Here is an 18,926-nt window from a genome sequence, read left to right as displayed (position 1 = left end):
ACCACCTTAGAGAAATCTTTGATGAAACGCCGGTAAAACCCCGCGTGGCCTAAGAAACTCTGCACACCTTTCACCGAAGTTGGAGGTGGAAGTTTAGAAATCACCTCAATCTTTGCCTTGTTAACTCCAATTCCATTCTTTGAGATTTTGTGGCCAAGGACAATGCCTTCCTCGACCATGAAATGACATTTCTCCCAATTAAGCACCAAATTTGTTTCTTCACATCTAGCCAACATTTTATCCAAATTTTCAAGACAATCATCAAAAGAATCTCCAACCACTGAGAAGTTATCTATGAAAATTTCAAGGTAGTCCTCCACCATTTCCGTGAATATGGCCATCATATACCTTTGAAAAGTCGTCGGTGCATTGTACAAACCAAATGGCATCCACTTGAAGGCAAAAGTACCACAGGGACATGTAAATGTTGTTTTCTATTGATCTTCCGGAGTAATAAGAATTTAGTTGTAGCCCAAATACCCATCAAGGAAGTAATAGAAAGCACGACCGGCCAATCTATCAAGAATTTGATCTAAGAAAGGAAGTGAAAAGTGATCCTTCCTTGTGACTTTGTTGAGCTTGCGATAGTCCATACACACCATTCATTCGGTCACCATTCTTGTAGGAATCAACTCGTTCTTGTCATTGGTGACCACCGTTATGCCCCCTTCTTTGGGACACATTAAACGGGAGAAGTCCACGAACTATCGGAGATGGGGTAGACAACCCCGACATCCAACCACTTGATAATCTCTTTCTTATCAACTTATTGCATAGCCTAATTGAGTCTCCTTTGATGTTCAATAGATGGTTTGGCGCCATCCTCCAACTTGATCTTATGCATGCAAAAGGCGGGGCTTATCCCCCGAATATCCGCCAATATCCACCCAATAGCCTTCTTCCTCTTGTGTAGCACTGCCAATGTGGAATCTACCTGCACGTTAGTCAAACAAGATGAAAGAATAACCGGTAAAATAGAACAAGGACCAAGAAATTCATACCGAATATGTGGAGGCAATGGCTTCAACTCCAAGATAAGAGGCTATTTTATAGAAGGCTTTGTAGGAGGAGTTGTCCTATTTTCAAGATCCAAAGATAATTTTCGAGGTGCATAGTTGTACGACCCCATTCCTTGCAAAGAATTCACACATTCCATGAAGCCATCCATCTCGTCATCTTCAAAGTTGAGCAAGATGGCCTCCAACATTACTCCAACATTTATTGTAGCACTTGTGTCATCAATAATAACATCGGTCACAAAGTCCACAAACGAACACACCTTATTGCTATTTGGTTGCCGTGTGGACTTACACACATGGAAAACCACTTTTTCATCACCAACCCAGAATGTAAGTTCTACGGCTTCAACATCACAAAGAGCCTTCCCCGTAGCGAGGAAAGGTTTTCCAAGAATAATCGGCACTTCATAATCAACTTCACAATCTAGAATGACAAAATCCACCGGAAGAATGAACTTATCAACACGAACCAAGACATCTTTAATCACTCCCAAACGCCTCTTCATAGTACGATCAACCATTTTCAATCTCATAGAGGTTGGTCTTGGTTGCCCAATCCCCAATATTTTGAAAACCGAATAGGGCATCAAATTAATACTTGCCCCAAGATCACAAAGAGCTTTAGCAAACTCGGCACTTCCAATTGTACAAGGAATCGTGAAAGCACCGGCATCCTTCAACTTAGGAGCAATTGAATGCACAATTGCACTCACTTGATGAATGACTTTGATTGTTTCAAAATTCATTGACCGCTTCTTTGTCACGAGATCCTTCATGAACATTGCATAACCGGGAATTTTCTCCAAAGCTTCAACTAATGGAACATTGATTGAGAGACTCTTCATCATTTGAATAAATTTCCTGAATTGGTTTTCACCATTTTGCGAGGCAAGTCTTTGAGGGTATGGAGGTGGAGGCTTAGGAAATTGTGCCTTAGCCTTTTTGCACTACCTGCTCTGGTATGTCAATAATATGATCCCTAGACCGGTTTACCTCCTCTTGAGTCTCTTCCACACTATCATCAATATCAATCCGGACTTCATCATTAGGTTTCACCTTATTTCTCGAGATCTCTTCTTCTTGCACCTCTTGCTCATCATCCATAAGTTGCCTTTGACTTGATGTGGGTGAATTCTCACCTCTACTACTTCTTGTAGTAGCGGCCATGGCATGCCCCGTGTAGTTTCCACCCTTTGGATTTACTATTGTGTCACTTAGTAGTGCCCTCTTAGGGTGAGAATTTAAAACTTGAGAGATTTGCCCCATTTGAACTTTCAAGTTGCGGATTTATGTGTTGTGTGAGGCAAGTTGGGCATCCGAATTGGCATTCTTTTCCATTATTTGCTTGAACATATTTTCAATACACCCCAATTCGTTGGTTGAAGAACTTGAACCATGGGAAGGATAAGGAGGCGAGTTGTTCGGTTGTTGATACATTGGGGGCCTTTGAAAGCCCGACCCCCGATTTCCTTGATTGCTACCCCCCCCCCCCAAAAAAAAAATTCTTTGATTATTTCCACTCTAATTTTCTTGATTACTTCCACTCTAATTTCTTTGATTATTGTTGTTATGCCAATTCCCTTGATTGTTGCCACCACTCCAATTTTTTTGGTTGTTTGAATTCCAATTGCCTTGATTGTTTTGAGGTCGCCATTGTTGTTGGTTTGAGCCTTGGAAGTTGTTTATTTTTCCTTGAAAGTTATTTAAGTATTGCACCTCCTCTTCTTGTTCATTATAAGAATCATATTGATCAAAACCACTATCTTCTTGTACATAATTCTCCACTCGATTTTGCACTTGTGGACCTTTAGTCCTCCTCTTGTTCACTCCCTCCATGGCATTGACTTGCTTGGGATTTTGCACTTGATTTAGTTGGGCCTTTGCTAGTTGCGTCATGGTGGTTGTCAACTCGGCAATGGCTTGCCCATGGTCTTGCAATTCTTTGTGAAGGTGAATCATGTTTGGGTCACCTTGTAGAATATTGGCCCGAGATTTCCAAGCTGATGACGTTTCTACCATCTCATCCAAAATCTCACACCCCTCCGCATAAGGCGTAGTCATGAAATTCCCACTGTCAAGTTGATTCACTACACATTGGTTGGTTGTGTTAATCCTACGATAGAAAGTTTATTGAATCATATTCTCTGTCATATCGTTGTTGGGACGTTCCTTAACCATTGTTCTATAATGTTCCCATATCTCGTGTTGTGGTTCATTTGACTCTTGCTTGAATGCCAAAATTTTATCTCGAAGTGTAGCTATGTGCCCCGGAGAGAAGAAGTTAGAAATAAACTTTTCTGCCAACGCATCCCAAGTGTGAATGGAATGGTTCGGCAATCGTTCCAACTAATCTAAAGCTTTCCCCTGTAAAGAGAAAGGAAATAACCTTAGCTTCAATGCATCCTCAGAGATATTTGTTTGTTTGCTCCCCCAACAAGTATCCACAAACCCCTTCAAATGTTTGTACGCATTTTGTGTTGGAGCACTGGTGAAGAAAACCCGTTGCTCAAGCAAAGTGAGCATCACATTGGTGATTTGAAAGTTGCCCGCCCTAATACGGGGAGGGACTATTGCACTTGCATATCCTTCATTGTGTAATATTCAATATAAAGCCATTCATGGTGAAGGTGGGGGTGAAGCGGGGACATTGTCTTGAGGCATTTGGCCTCTTCTATTGGCTTGAGATTCAAGAGGAACCTCATCAACTTGATCATCCTCGATGTACACATCCCCCAAAGGCAAATTTCCAAGCTCATTGTTCACCATGGTTGTACCTACGATTTCTTACACAAGTTAGTAACACGGAAGAAAAGGAAGATATTCCAAAAATACACCCAAATATATAGCTAACACTATTTTAACTTCCCCGGCAACGGTGTCAAAAATTGATGACGTCCATAACACACCTCTATAGGAGATATGATACGACTGTATGCAATAATAATTACCCAACTATGAGTCGGGGTCGAATCCACTAGGAGTTATGGGGGGTGTTAAGAGTATATATTTGAAGAAAGCAAATGGGTTATCTAAGATTGCACTTCCACAATAAGGTTTTGTTTTCTATTTCTACTGTTACTCTAATGAATGCAAGCTAAAGAAAATAGATTATAGATAAATGTTTTTGAGGTTTTTCCAATTGGATTAAAGGCCTAGGGATGTGACCATAACGTAGGAGTTTGCCTAATGGGATAAAGATGTTTATACTTGTTTTGTTTATATTATAGCTCTCAACTCTACGTTACCCACTCAATACCTCTGGGTCAGAGAGTGATTTTGTCCAATTTGGCTTTCTCAAGTCCAAATGGGTGTCAACCAAAACAGTTGATAAGAGCTCAAGTCGGGTTCTTACTATCTCTAGTTTGAACCCTTTAATTAGGTTAATCAATCTCTCAATTATGGTTGTCCAACGGGACGGGATGGGATAAAATTAACGGGACGGGACGACATTTAATCGGGATGGGACAAACAGGACGAAACGGTAGGCCCATCCCGTCCCGCTAACAAACGAGACGGGACGGGATGGGACAAACGGTAGGCCCATCCCGTCCCGCTAACAAACGGGATGGGATGGAACGGGACGAGACGAGTTCGCGGGTCTTAAGTGCCGTTTTAAAAAAAAATTATTTAAGCATTGAGTTTGGCAACGTCTATTCTTTTGACAATGACTAAGTTTTTAAAGTTTGCATTTGCAACAACTAGTTTTTTGACTTATTTAATAAACTTAAAAATTAAACGGAAATTAGGAAACTAAGTAAAGAATTATAAAATATTAAAGCAAAAGACTTGTAATGAAATATTCTAATAATTATAAATTTATAATAGAGTTATAATTTATTTAATATAATTTCAAGCCATTAAGTAACTAAGTAAGAGTGTAAGACAATTCATAAAAAAAATTTAACGCTTAGTGCCTTTTATTTTATTAATAAAACTTTCAAATCTCACATACAAATATAATTCTTTTGAAGAGGACCTAATCTACGCAGCCACCTTCTAGGAAGGGTTCTGTTTGAACTAGGCCTTTTAGTAACCAATTATAAATTATCATACTAATATTTGTAAGCTCCTATATAACTTCGTTGTAACTTATCTATAATTTCTTTCGGACATTGTTCTGGAATTGGCAATGTTGATTGATGTTCCATGAGTTCCATGTCGTCATCGCTCCTATTGCTAAGTATCTCATTGTATTCTTCTTCTTCTTCCCTAGCGGTTAATTTTTCAAAACCAAGATATCTTCTTTCTGAATTAATCCAATCTCTGAATAATACAGAAATCTTTAGGCTGTCCTCCGCTAATGAATGTCTATAATCTCCGATTTGAAATCTTGGCGCGCTAAATGCACTTTCTGATGTTATTGATGATGCTTGAATAGCAAGGATATCTCGGGCCATTATCAAAAGTGTTGGAAAAGTCTTGCCACGCTCCCTCCACCATGCCAAAAGTTGTTCGTTGCCTTCTTCGTCTTTAATACTTTCCAATCCTTGATTAAGATAAGAATCAAGTTCATCATCAATAGAGGAATCAAAACATATTATATCATCCATATCTTCCCATAGAACTTCTACTCTAGACTTAGAAGTAGAAGGAGCAGTTTCACCACCTGTTATTTCCATAGATTTATATTTATTAAACATTGATCTAACATAAGAATATATGTTAGCTTGACAGTCTTCGAGAGATGGTTGTTCATTTTCTTGAATTGCTAAATTCTCATAAATTTTATGAAAAAGTCCATTTTTTTTCGAAATTAATATTATAACATGCGGGGGGGGGGGGGGAGGGTTGGAAAAATGAAGTTTTATCAACATGAGTCATTTCATCTATATATTTTCTAATTCTAGGAGAAGGGTTAGGATTAGGATTACTACTACTTTCACCATAATTTAATAGTTTTTTTAAAGCCAAATACATTTTTAGGTGCCATAATTTAAATATAAAAATAAATTTAAACAGTTAACACAAAAATTAAACACACAAATGAAATACGAAAATAGAGCACGTAAAGTAAACACAAAAATTAAGCACTAAAATTATACGCAAAAATTATATATTAAAATTAGGAGATGGAACGAGTGCACCGTGATTAAATATTGAAATTTGAAGAAATTACCCAAAATATTGCTTCAAATACTTGACGAATTAATTTGAAACTTGAAAGTTGCTCCAAAAATTTGCCCAAAATACTTGAAACTTATCACTTGATAGTTGATAGTGAGAAAATTGAAAGAATAATATTGATAGAATGTAAGAGATTTGAGAGAGAATGAATAATTTTTGTGGGAAAAAATAAAGAAGGATGGAGGTATTTATAATAGAAAATAGGGCCAAAGTATAGTTTAATAAACTTAGGGGTTATATTAAAAGTTTGGGAGGGGGGTGTTTTGGGGGGAGGGGTGGAGGCCAATTATAGCCGTTTTTGGACGTTGCCCAATGGCTATAATTCAAAAAAAAAAGAAGAAGGAGGCGGGACGAGACGGGACAGGCGGGACGGGATGAAACGGGACGGAATGAAACGGGACGGGACAAACGAGACGAAATGGTCATCCCGTCCCATCTCGTGTCCCGTTTAACATGGAACCATCCCGTTTAGAATTAAGTGGGACGGGACGGGACAGGACACGGGATGGGACCGGGACTGGACGGCCCGTCCCGTTGGACAACCTTACTCTTAATTAACTTGTTAGCTAAGTTATCCTAGACTAGGTCCCTATTTCTCAAGTAGAGACTAAGTCAAGTAGGTATGAATCAATATTTGCAACCCATTAATTCTAAAATTGAAGCATGAACTAAGCTAAATAATTAACACCCAATCATAAACAAGCATAAAATTAATCATCCATAAAGTTTACACACTAGGATTGGGTCACATCCCTAGTAAAAATCTAGCTACTCATAATGGGAGTTTAAGAGAATAAAGATGAAAAGCTAATTAAACTCATAATGGAAGATTAAAATGATGAAATCTAATGTTAAACTACTAAAATAAGCTAAAACTTCCTAAAATAGCAAAGAGAAACGGCTACGACAACTTTGTATGTTCAAACTTGACCAAATTTTGTGAAACTTGTCTATTTATACAGAGCTAAAAATTGCGGACAAAAATACCCCTAGGGAGGTTCTGCGGCCTCACAATTCTATATGCGGTCCGCAGATTTCTTCAGTTTGGCAGGAAGGTGAGTTCTGCGGCCACACATTTCTGGACTGCGGCTGCGAGGCAATCTTCTGCGTTTGCATAATTCTTGACTGCGGTCACGAGGCAATCTTCTGCGGCCGCACAATTCTTGTGCGGTCTACACTTCATAAAGGCTCCCGGACTTGGTCTTTTTGGATACTCTCTGATCTTTGATGCTTAAACCCAGTTCTGCGGCCGCACAATTCATGTGCGGTCTGCACATTGCTGAAAGTCTTATTGGATATTTCTTCTTGGTTTGCGGCCGTAGATAGAATTATGCGGTCCGCAATTTCTTCTGCAAATCGCACATTTATGCTTATGCGCCCTTTATTGCCTTATGATTCGGAACACTCCTTTTTGAGTCGAATTTCATCATGGGAGACCAAACTTCCAACATTCCTATAATTGCACAATTTCATTAGTTTCGGGAACACAATTCAATACTTTCAGACTAAAACAAAAGCTAAAAGGTGCTAATAAGTAGTCAAAATCCCTACTTATCACATGCGAACACGTAAAGCAATCGACATTAAGTTTAAGAAATTCAATAAATCCATACCTGAGCTCGGGGTGTAGTCCTGTCCCTAAGTGGAACTTCCTCACCAAGAATTTTTCAAATAATACGACTTGTTAAAGTTCTTCCGCCGTGGATTTTGTTGTGTTTGTTTCTTCTGGTACCTGAAAATATCTTAGTACTTGATAGGATTCTGACAACTCCTCCCTCTGGTTGACTTCGCTCGGCTCGGAAGCAGGCGCCGGTTCCTGTAATTACTATGCCGCATGCTCCTTCCCTTTGCTACTGAAAATTGATATCGCATTTATGTCCCTTGCTTCCGGTTGGTCGCCTCTTATTTGTTTAATTCCCTCAGGAGTTGGGAATTTCAGCAACTAGTGATATGTTGATGGCACAACCTTCATTTCGTGCAACCACGGTCTCCCCAGGATAATATTATATTCCATATCGTCGTCCACCACCTCGAAAAGGGTCGTATCCATCACCCTCTCAGCATTCGTTAGCAGCAATATCTCTTCTCGGGTTATCACACTTACTAGGTTGAACTCGATGAGGAGTTTTGTGGACGACATGATGCTTCCTGTGAGCTTGGCTTGCTCCAACACTCTCCATTGGATGATGTTGGCCAAACTTCCTGGGTCCACCAAAATACGTTTAATTTTAAAATCTAAGATATTTAAAGAGATTACCAATGCATCATTGTGAGGCAGCAACAATCCATCTGCGTCTTCCTCCGTGAAAGTAATATCGCCCTCGAAGACTTCCCGGAGTCTCTTACTGTGGGTTACCAACACCTTTGTCTTTTTTTGCGCCGCCGAAAATGTCACACCATTAATCTCGTTCCCCTCCCGAAAATCATGTTGATTGTCAAACGTGGAGGATCCTCTCCTAGTTTCGAACGCTCCACGTTATCGCGATTGTGACTGTAATTATTTTTAGTCCGATCACTCAAACATTCCTTCAGAAGGCCGTTTTGTTTGCAATGTCGCCACCTCTTCATGCAGATACCGGCAGTCCCAAGTACGGTGACCGTTTGTCCCATGGTATTCGCACCACAAATTAGGATCCCTTTGGCTAGGATTAGATCTCATTGGCTTTGAGAACCATGATTCTTTAATGTTCTTCATAGCCGACACCAGCTCCACTACACTGACATTGAAGTTTTATTCGAAAAGCCTGGGGTAAGAAGAATCTCGAGAACCTGATGTCACCTTGTCCTGCAATGACCTGTTATTTTAGCCGCGATCAGCTCTCCTATTGGTAGCGAATCCATTCGCCTACCAGAAACCTCTGCCACGTCTTTTGGACTGTTCATAAAGTAGAAACCGTCCCCTAGAAGACCGTCGATCTGAGAGGACTTGACTTCTCTTTCTTCTTCTCCCGGTCTCGACCCTAGGTTGATGTTGGGGAACCGAGCTAATCATCCTCAATTCTTATCTTTGATTCATAACTGTTGTGAACATCTGCCCATGTTGTTGCCTAGAACTTGAGCAAACTTTTATTCAATTTACGAGAAGCATCAAAACTCCTTAGATTCATACATTTATTGAATGCTTCAGCTGCCCATTCGTCTGGTACAGCCGGTAGCAGCATTCTTTCCTTCTGGAATCTAGTCACGAACTCGCGCAACAATTCAGACTCTCCTTGTGCAATCCTGAATATGTCGGCCTTTCGTTCCTGTACCTTCCTAGCCCCGGCATGAGCCTTAATGACAGAATCCGCGAGTATCTCGAAGGAATCTATGGAATGCTCGAGCAAGAGTGATTACCATGTCAGGTCCCCCTTCGTGAGGGTCTCTCTAAATTTCTTCAATAATACTGACTCGATTTCGTGCGGAACCAAATCGTTCCCCTTCGCCGCCATTGTATAGGTGGTGATAATGCTCCTGAGGATCTAAAGTCCCATCATACTTCGGTACATCCAATATTTTGAATTGTTTCGGGATCAACTCTAGTGTCATGCTTGGTTTGAACGGTAATTGATTGTACTTCTCCGAGTCATATCCTTTCAATACTGGTGGTGCGCCCGAAATTTGATCTATTCAGCATTTATTCCTCTCATAAACTATATGAGTTCGATTTTAAATGGATCATTTTCATTATTGTTGCCGGAACCGCTACCGTCTCCCCCGACCCTGTCAAAACTGACTTCACCCCTCGGGGTGTTGTTATCGACCCTTGGCGTTGTTTGATTGGCGAGAGCACCGGGAGGAACTAAACCTCGTCTATTCGCATTATTGGAAGCACCCAACAATGCATGCCTTAATTCCATCATTACCTAATACTGCCATGAGAGATGGTCCATAATGGCCTATTGTTGCTCCCTCAAGATCCTTACTGTTTCCACGACGTGATCGACTTCATCATCATGAGGAGTTGCCTCTCGAACGTATCGTAGATATTGCCCACCGTGAATCGACGTGACCTCATCCCCCTCGTTGCGGGTATCACTAATGGAATATTCGTGATGTGGTTGATTTCCTTGGGCCTCAACGTTGTGTGTGATGTTGACATTGTTATATGTTATTTTTAATGATTTTTTCTAAGAACAAAGAACAAAGAAAGTTAGTAATAGATGTAGGGATCAATTCAATTACACAACTGTCTATGCCCTACGGTGGATGCCAAACAGTTTACCTGTAACATGTTATTGTTGAATTTATATGTGATTTATAGACAAGTGAATCGAATTGATCCTAAAATGATAAATGAATTAGACAAAAATGTAAGGCTTAGTATTAAAATCGAGATAAGACGATAGAGATCTTGACCCGGGGAACAGAGCTTCTGGAGACAATAAGAACAATATAAATAAGAAAAAAGTGAAATGTTATTGAGGTTTGAACAAAGTCTAGCGTATGCTTGTCAAAAAATTCGTGTCCCTTACAATAATGGTAGAGCTCACAATTTATAATTGTACCTAGGGAGCAATATTCTAGGATCAAGCCCCCCTTAAATGACAATTATGAGCACCATTGAAGAATGTGTAACGGTAGGCAGTAAATGCCTTATTTTTTGTGATGGACCGTGCACTTAATACTATAAAATATTCTTTATTAAATGTTACTAGGTGGTAGGCATTTACTTATTCTTTATGAATATTGATGAGCTTAAAATTACTTAATGTTTATGTCCACTTTGCGTCTTTGATTTGGTTGACTCGATAAAGATTTGGTCTTATTTGGGTCTAATATAGTGTCTTTCAGTGCAGGTGATGTAGAGGGGATCAATGGACGAATAATGCACGCAGTGGGAGAAAAACAAGTTGAGAAAGAGGTAATCTCAGGTGCGCGGCCACCCACGAGCGACCCCCAGCGCCACAAATTTCACTCTGTTTCACTCACTTTTAAGGGAAAGTGTTGGGTATACATCAATAATAACCGTCTGATGCCTTTCAACAACACAACCGAGGTGAATGGTCCCCCCGCTGCTCTGATTTGGTGCTTTGTCACTAGCCACGACTTTTATGTGGCTAACGTCATTCAAGATGAGATGACAATTCGTTGCCCGGAGTAGAGGTATGGGTTCCTTTTCCCTTCGTTAGTCATTCAATTGTGCCGTGAGGCACGGGTACTAGAAAACAAGGCTACGGATGGGAAGGTCAAGCCAGAGAAAAAGTTTTGGGTTGATAAAGTTGTCATTGGGAAAGAACTTGCTATGGCTGCTGAGGTGGAGAATGAGGAGTCTGATGCACCCGTCGATGAAAGGGAGGTGCACGAAGAGGATGTTGATTCCACCACCCCGTTTGAGCAAGGTGTTGGAGAACCTTCAGGCGGCAGATGGGAAACAAGAATGGTTGCCTTGGAATAGGAGATGGCAGAGATGTGCACTTCTGTCACTGATTTGGGAACTCGAGTGGACTCTCTTGCTACTCAAAATGCTAAGTCTGAGAAGAAGATCATGGCATGGCTGCATGCACTTGGCTGGACTTGTCACCTGGACCCCGGAAACGTCTCCGACATGGAGTGACCTAATCACGGGAGTTTTCTTCACCTTTGCATTTTAGTTATGTGACATGGGGACATACCACTAGCTAAGTTTAGGGGTGGGGGTAGTGTAAATAGCGTTATTTAGTTTGCTTCTTATTGAAAAAAAATATTTTCTTAAAATTTTTAGGATAACTTCTTCACTTGTACTTACATGGATTTCTTGTTTGGTTCTTTACCATGGTCGTAATATTTTTAACCAGACACCTTTTAGGGTAGATTTTTGTTATGTCTTTGTTTTAGATTTTTAAAAAATTTCTTGTGGTTGGCAAAGTTGACTGTGCCTGACTGGTGGGATGCATGATCCTGCCCTTGTAAGTCAGAGAGACCATTGGTGACTACAGTCTGAATTATGTGCTTATCCGAGACGCTATGTGTGGTGAGGAAAATGTTTGCTTAGTGATCATACCTGACAAGGTCTAGAACTTGGCTTAGTTGTGACTCAAGGCGAAATCTTAGGTAATAGTCGAGTTTGGAGATGACCGTAGGCCTTCTTTGATAGTTCTTTTTTTTTTCTTCGACTGCTTTGAACCCTCCTAAGAACTAATAATTTATCCCTAGTCAACCCAGTTGAGCCTAATTTCCTCTTCCTTTGGCAACCACAGTACGACCTGAACCTGTAGCCATCCTTAAGCACTTGAGTGCCTTGTGTGTATGCTAAAAGATGAAGAGATATAAGTGGGGGTGGGGGGTGGGGGGTTGAGTGGAACCAATGTTAAATAGAAAAATGTGCACCATCATGAATGTATATGAGGTACAAGAGCAGGGGTTATGAAAATAAAAAAAATGGTGAAAAAGTTGCTCATGTTGAGTAAGGAAATGAAAGTGAACGTTCCCCTGCTGATATAAAGTCCTCGTAAGTCGTGCTTAAAGAAATGAGAACTGGGTGCTATTTTGAACTAGAATTTCGGGGGCAATTGTAATTGAAAAAGGTGTAGGTCACACATAGTGTTGTAGGTATTAAAGTGCTTAGGGAAGTATAGATACTCTTATACAGATTATATCCAACCCATCCTATAGCCTACGTTACAACCAAATACCAAGTCTTATATGATCTAGATGAGGCTATTCCTACATTAGTGGAGAGTTACACAATAGCCAAGCTTATGGTACTTTTGAAAGCAAGATTCACTTCTTTGTGAGGGTGAGTGATTGTTGTGTACTGACTTAGGCCGTTAATTTCAATTGGTGTATGAATGGGCATTGTCTCTTTCTTGTGAGGTCTATCGAGGATTTGGCGCCAATTTAACCACAACACTAGTGGAATGTCATGATCGGGGTTGAGGTTGAATGTGACCCCAAGATGGTATCGAGTTGATCTTGGCCGGCCACTTGTCTAAGGTGGTTACAGTGTTAGGAGCATTTTCATTTTAGATTTGCTCGGGACGAGCAAAAGCTAAGTGTGGGGGTGTTTGATGAGCTAAAAATTACTTAATGTTTATCCCCACTTTGCGTCTTTGATTTGGTTGACTCGATAGAGATTTGGTCTTATTTGGGTCTAATATGATGTCTATCAGTGCAGGTGGCGCAGAGAGGATCAATGGACAAATAGTGCACTTAGTGGGAGAAAAATAAGTTGAGCAAGAGGTAATCTCAGGTGCACGGCCGCGCACGAGCGACCCCAGTGCGCACTTGAGAGTGCAAGTGTTACAGAACTCTACGAGAGGTGCGCGGTCATACCCCCAGGTGCGCGGCCGCGCATGTCCAACTCCGGAAATTCGACTTAGGCCTAATTTTGTAATTTTGGAGGTAGCCTTTTGATTTGTATGTAACCTAGCTCGTCCCAAAAAGAGGGAGGGGATTTTGGCAGCAACTTTTGGAGAGAAGAATGCAAGGAAACAACTGACACTCAGAATACTTCATCCAAATCATTCAATACGCAAGTTTGTTTGATTTTGAGAATTGTAATATTTTATTTTTCTTCTAATACTTTTGTAATGAATAACTGCTCCACTATAGAGTAATCTTTTTTAGGGTTATTGACAAATATTATGATTGACTATTGTATGGGTTTGCTTTGTGTTAATTGCCTGAATTTGTTGAATGAGTTATTAATTGAATTGCAAGGTTAATTGTGGTGTTACTTTAATTGAAAGAGAAGTGTTGCTGCAATTTGTATTGTGTTATCTAGTTTGGTTTAATTTTACGACTTTCACAGGTAATCGAAAGACCTTATAGAGTTATCAATTGACCCAATTTAGAATAATAGTCGAGAGTCGTAAGATTATTCATTCATTGTATTTTTGCACATGTTCATAGAACTTGTTATTAGATTGTTTAACATAACTCTCATTCATTCGGAAGAAGAATTTGAATCTTTAAGATAGCCTAATCATCTGTTGAAATCGAAAGAGTCAATAGAAGTTAAGAGTGAACTTAGCACGTAGTTACCGAGAATAATAATTGATTGTATATCTTGTCACAACCCTTATTTCTCACCATGATATTCAATCATTGCTACTTAGTCACTAAATTTTCATTATTTTCTCACAGTCGATAATCTTAGTTTTTATTCTTAGTTTGGTAATAACTCAAATCAAAGGTTTATTTTCCTGAATAGTGTTAAGCTGAAGATTTATTTGAACATTATTTAAACCAATCCTTGTGGAGACGATTTAACATTATACTATCTTTTACTAGCGAGCCTAAGTTTTATACACCGGTTTTGCGCTCGTCAAATATCATTCTCTCCAATAACAAGCGAGATCATTGCTCTAGGGCCGACTGTCTTCTGTGTTCGATTCTACGTGTCACTTTCTCATGCGAATATGAAATATGAACATATTTTACCCATACAATAAAAATGACAAGTTCCACAAGTTTAAGTTTCCCAAGAACAATTATGATATGACACTTCATGAGGGTGGTACCAACCAACAATAGGATATATATAATTAATTAGGATTTGGCACGCCCCTATACAAGACGGTTCCTTCATTTTCACGACTCGTTTATTATGGAGTATGAGATTTGTGCATGCTATTACTCTTTTGCATGTGATTTCCACAATGCCATGACAGTCTCCTAAAATTTGGGGGTTTGTTGTATCGGCCTTTTGTCACTAACACATAATTTTCGCATAATTTCTGTCCCCATGTCTTTAGTTCTCTCTTTCACTTTTCACTTTTCCCTTTTCATTTTTCTTTTTCTCCCGAGCTTTCGCTTTAGCTCTTTGGTATTCTTCCACAACTAGCATATGCATCAACGTATACAGTTAGTTTCGACTAGTCTTTGCCACACATAATGCAATTTACTAATTTAAATGTATCTGAGCAAATAATTATGGAGTAATATTTTTGCCCTTTTTAATAATTACTTAAAACTATAGTAAATCGTAGGGTCAGATTTACATGATTCGAAGGGGAAATTCAACTGAATCTCTTCGTTAGAAAGTTATACTATGCAAATAAGGTAATAACAAATATTCTGTTTCTACGAAAAATTATACATTACTAACGGCACAAAAATTAGAGTGAAAGTTCAAATTTATCATAGAAGGAGCAGTAGTAAAATATTGTTTCGCTCGTTGTCACCTAATTCGATCTTAATAGAGTTTTCGAGATATTTTCTTACAGGTTTTTTGGTTAAACAATTGAATTTGTATGCGGTTTAAATGATACTTAGTTTAATTCAACACGAATAATTAATAATAGCAGATAAATGAATTAAAGATAAAATAAACGATCAAACCAATCGTGATGTTACGAACACGCCTGATCTTAGATTGAACGGTGATCTCGTCCTCGATTGGACCCTCGTTTTCAACCCAATTGTGAATGAAGAATAGAACAAGTAAACAAAGTTCTCAACAATAGTTAGAAGGTAAAAATAATTTTTATTGCCTTGAATTCCGTGTTACAATGTGTGAGACTATAGAAAAACTTCTCCTTTATATAGTAGGAGAGTTTTAGTCATAGTAAAAGTTTAAAAAAGGTAAAAATCTTCTTTTCCGATAATTATTGATCCATAATCGACATCGAGCGAGATTCACGCCGTGATATTCGGTTGGGGGCGGGTATCACGACCCTCTATCCACCATGCATAACCTTTTAGCGTGTCTTCCGAGATCTAGAACGTACACTCGGCCCGGGCGCGTCGCTTTTCCATGCCCTATGTCGGATATACCGTTCACCTTTCTTGGGTCTTGATACGAAGGGTCTTTGACCTCGACTGCAAAAATCGGGCTCGTGCTCCCCCTTCGTCCTCTCATCTGGGAATCGGGGTAGACATTGCCCTCGATTTCACCCGTATATATGTTCCTCTTTAACATAAGAGATACTTTTAGTGTACTGGCAAAGCTAGTTCAAATGCTGAAATTCTTGCATTTTTAATCCCTTTATATAAGATTTTTTAGCTTCATCATGGATAAATCGGTTAGCCATTCATCCTCTTGCCCTATGATGTTGGTCGAATAATTTCTTGTAAAATTTAATAGTAGAGAATATTCTCCATCAGAATCAAACATGGCAAAATAAAAATATTTACCAAGAGAAAAACCCCTACTCCGGAATAGACAGTTAAAACTTTGATTTGGCATTAATGCAAAGTTTAGAGCTTAATGAGGAATAGTGAAGAATGGGACCAGCATGGAGACAGAAGAATCAAGTATGGGCAACTTATTTTTCTCCGAAGAGATCACAAAAGTGATTGGTCATTGCTAAGTTGGTCCTATTCCATGCTTCAAACTTCTTTGCTTCTTCTTTAAGAATTTCCAGAGGCGATCTTATTAGTCATATACTATAGTAGGATATATAGTTTCAAATTATTTTCATTCCTTAACGTAACGTGGCTCTCTTGGTACCAAAAAAGGCATGTTTACATAAAAAAAAAAACGAAAAAGGGTCAAATATATATGCCCTTGAACTATTGAAAATAGAGTAATTATGCCATCTGTTTGCATTTGGGTACAAAATTGCCCTTGCCGTTAATAAAGTGGTTCACTTTTGCCCTTTCCACTAACAGACTCCACATCAAGGACAATTTTGTACCCAAATATAAATGGAGGGTATAATTGCTCTATTTTTAATAGTTCAGGGGCATATTTGACTCTTTTTTCGTATAAAATAATACTTTTTTGTTGAGTTGAAAAGGTCTAAATATGCCACTAAACTATTAAAAATAGAGCAATTATGCCCTCCGTTTGCATTTGGGTACAAAAGGAGGGCACACTTTTGTACCCAAATACTCGTTTCAGAGAAATATAAAAGTGAAATTTGTGATAGTAACTTATGGATGTACCGATATGCGGTTGCAAATTAAAATAGGAAGACGAAACGAAAAAAAATTCACCATTAATTACTTGGTACTCTAATAATAAGATTTTGCATTAAGAATTGATATTACAATGTAAAAGGTCATTTTATTACGGATACATCAATGATGAACAATGGCACTGTTTCCTTTGAGCAGATCCAGATTCGAGTCCTTCTAAAGGGGTATTGTTTGGTTATCTTAAATGTTAGGACTTAGGAGTTCAAAGAATATAAAAATCAAATCACACGAATTTGATCCAGTAAGAAAATAATAAGTAAAAAAAGTGAAGCACGAGGTTGTGATCAGCTGGCCAGAGGAATTTTCCGGTGAGATTTCTCGTCATTGTAGTAATTACTACGTAAAAAATATGGCAAGACATTCATTTCCCTCTCTCTTTTATTTTTTCAAAAAAGACTTTTTCTCCGACATGGACCAGGTGCTTATTAGTTGAAAGTTGAAACATCCCATGGGTTTATCAGATCTCAATGTTCATATATCCGATACAACATCACTTTCTATAGCATTAGTAATTAATTAATCTGCCATAATTGCAGCGATGGGAACTACGTACGAAGCGTCATTTTCTCTAGGCAGCTGAAGATCCTCCCCAATCTTATACTCTTATTTAGAAGAGAGAAAAAGAGGTGTTTGCATAGAGGGACTCACAGCTAATAACTAGTGATAAAATAATCGGACACCAAATTCTGCTGCCCCACAAACCTTTGAAGGGTTACGCCTTATCTTAATACCTTTCTACTTTTGAAAAACCGACAGAAATGCCCTTAACGTATTAGAAATGGCTCAAAAATGTCCTCCTTCCACCTATGGGTTCAAATTTACCCTTAATGTTATTTTTAGACTTAAAAATGCCCCTCTCTTAACGGAAAAATGGCATGACATTGATGGGCATTTTAACATTAAGGGCAAATTTGAACTCATAGGTAGAAGGAGGACATTTTTGAGCAATTTCTAATACGTTAAGGGCATTTCTGACCCTTTTCCGTTTTAATTAAACATGTAATATTTATTTAGTCTGGAAAAACTAATTTTTTTTTACTAAAAACTGAAAAAAATGAAAATATTTTTTTTTCCAGTTTTTACAAAAAAACTGCTTTAAAAAAGTTGAAAAATATTTTCTAAAATAATATTTTTGTAAAAACTGGAAAAAAAATGAAAAGCAATTTTCTAAAGCAATATTTTTGTAAAAGCTGAAAAAAATATTTCCTCTTCTTCTTCCTTCCTTGTTTGTCCATATGCTTTCTCAGTTCATTTTTTATATATTTTAGTTCTTCTAACGGGTCAATATATCAAAACTGAAATATTTTCGTTTTTTCAGTTTTTAGTAAAAAAAAATAATTCATTAGTCTCGAAAAATGTAACATTTATTTAGTTAAACATGTAGCATTTATTTAAGAATAGATTGGCTTTCCGAGTTCTGGAAAAATGGTATTTTAATTAAACATGTAGCATTTATTTAGTCTAGAAAAAAGTAATTTTTTTTTACTAGAAACTGAAAAAATAAAAATATTTCAGTTTTGATGTACTAACTCATTAGAAGAACTAAAATATATAAAAAAATGAACTCAGAAAGTATATGGACAAACAAGGAAGGAAGAAGAGGAAATGTGTTTTTCCGCTTTTACAAAAACATTGCTTTAGAAAATTGCTTTTTATTTTTTTTTTTCAATTTTTACAAAAATATTGTTTTAGAAAATATTTTTCAGCTTTTTCAAAGCAGTTTTTTTGTAAAAACTGAAAAAAAAATATTTTTATTTTTTTTCAGTTTTTAGTAAAAAAAATTCACTTTTTTCTAGACTAAATAAATGCTAAATGTTTAATTAAAACGAAAAAGGGTCAGAAATGCCCTTAACGTATTAGAAATGACTCAAAAATGCCCTCCTTCCACCTATGGGTTCAAATTTGCCCTTAATGTTAAAATGCCCATCAATGCTATGTTATCTTTCCGTTAAGAGAGGG

The sequence above is a fragment of the Nicotiana tabacum genome, chromosome 17 (assembly GCF_000715075.1).
Source record: "Nicotiana tabacum cultivar K326 chromosome 17, ASM71507v2, whole genome shotgun sequence".
Lineage (NCBI taxonomy): Eukaryota > Viridiplantae > Streptophyta > Magnoliopsida > Solanales > Solanaceae > Nicotiana > Nicotiana tabacum.
This window is presented reverse-complemented; position numbering follows the sequence as displayed.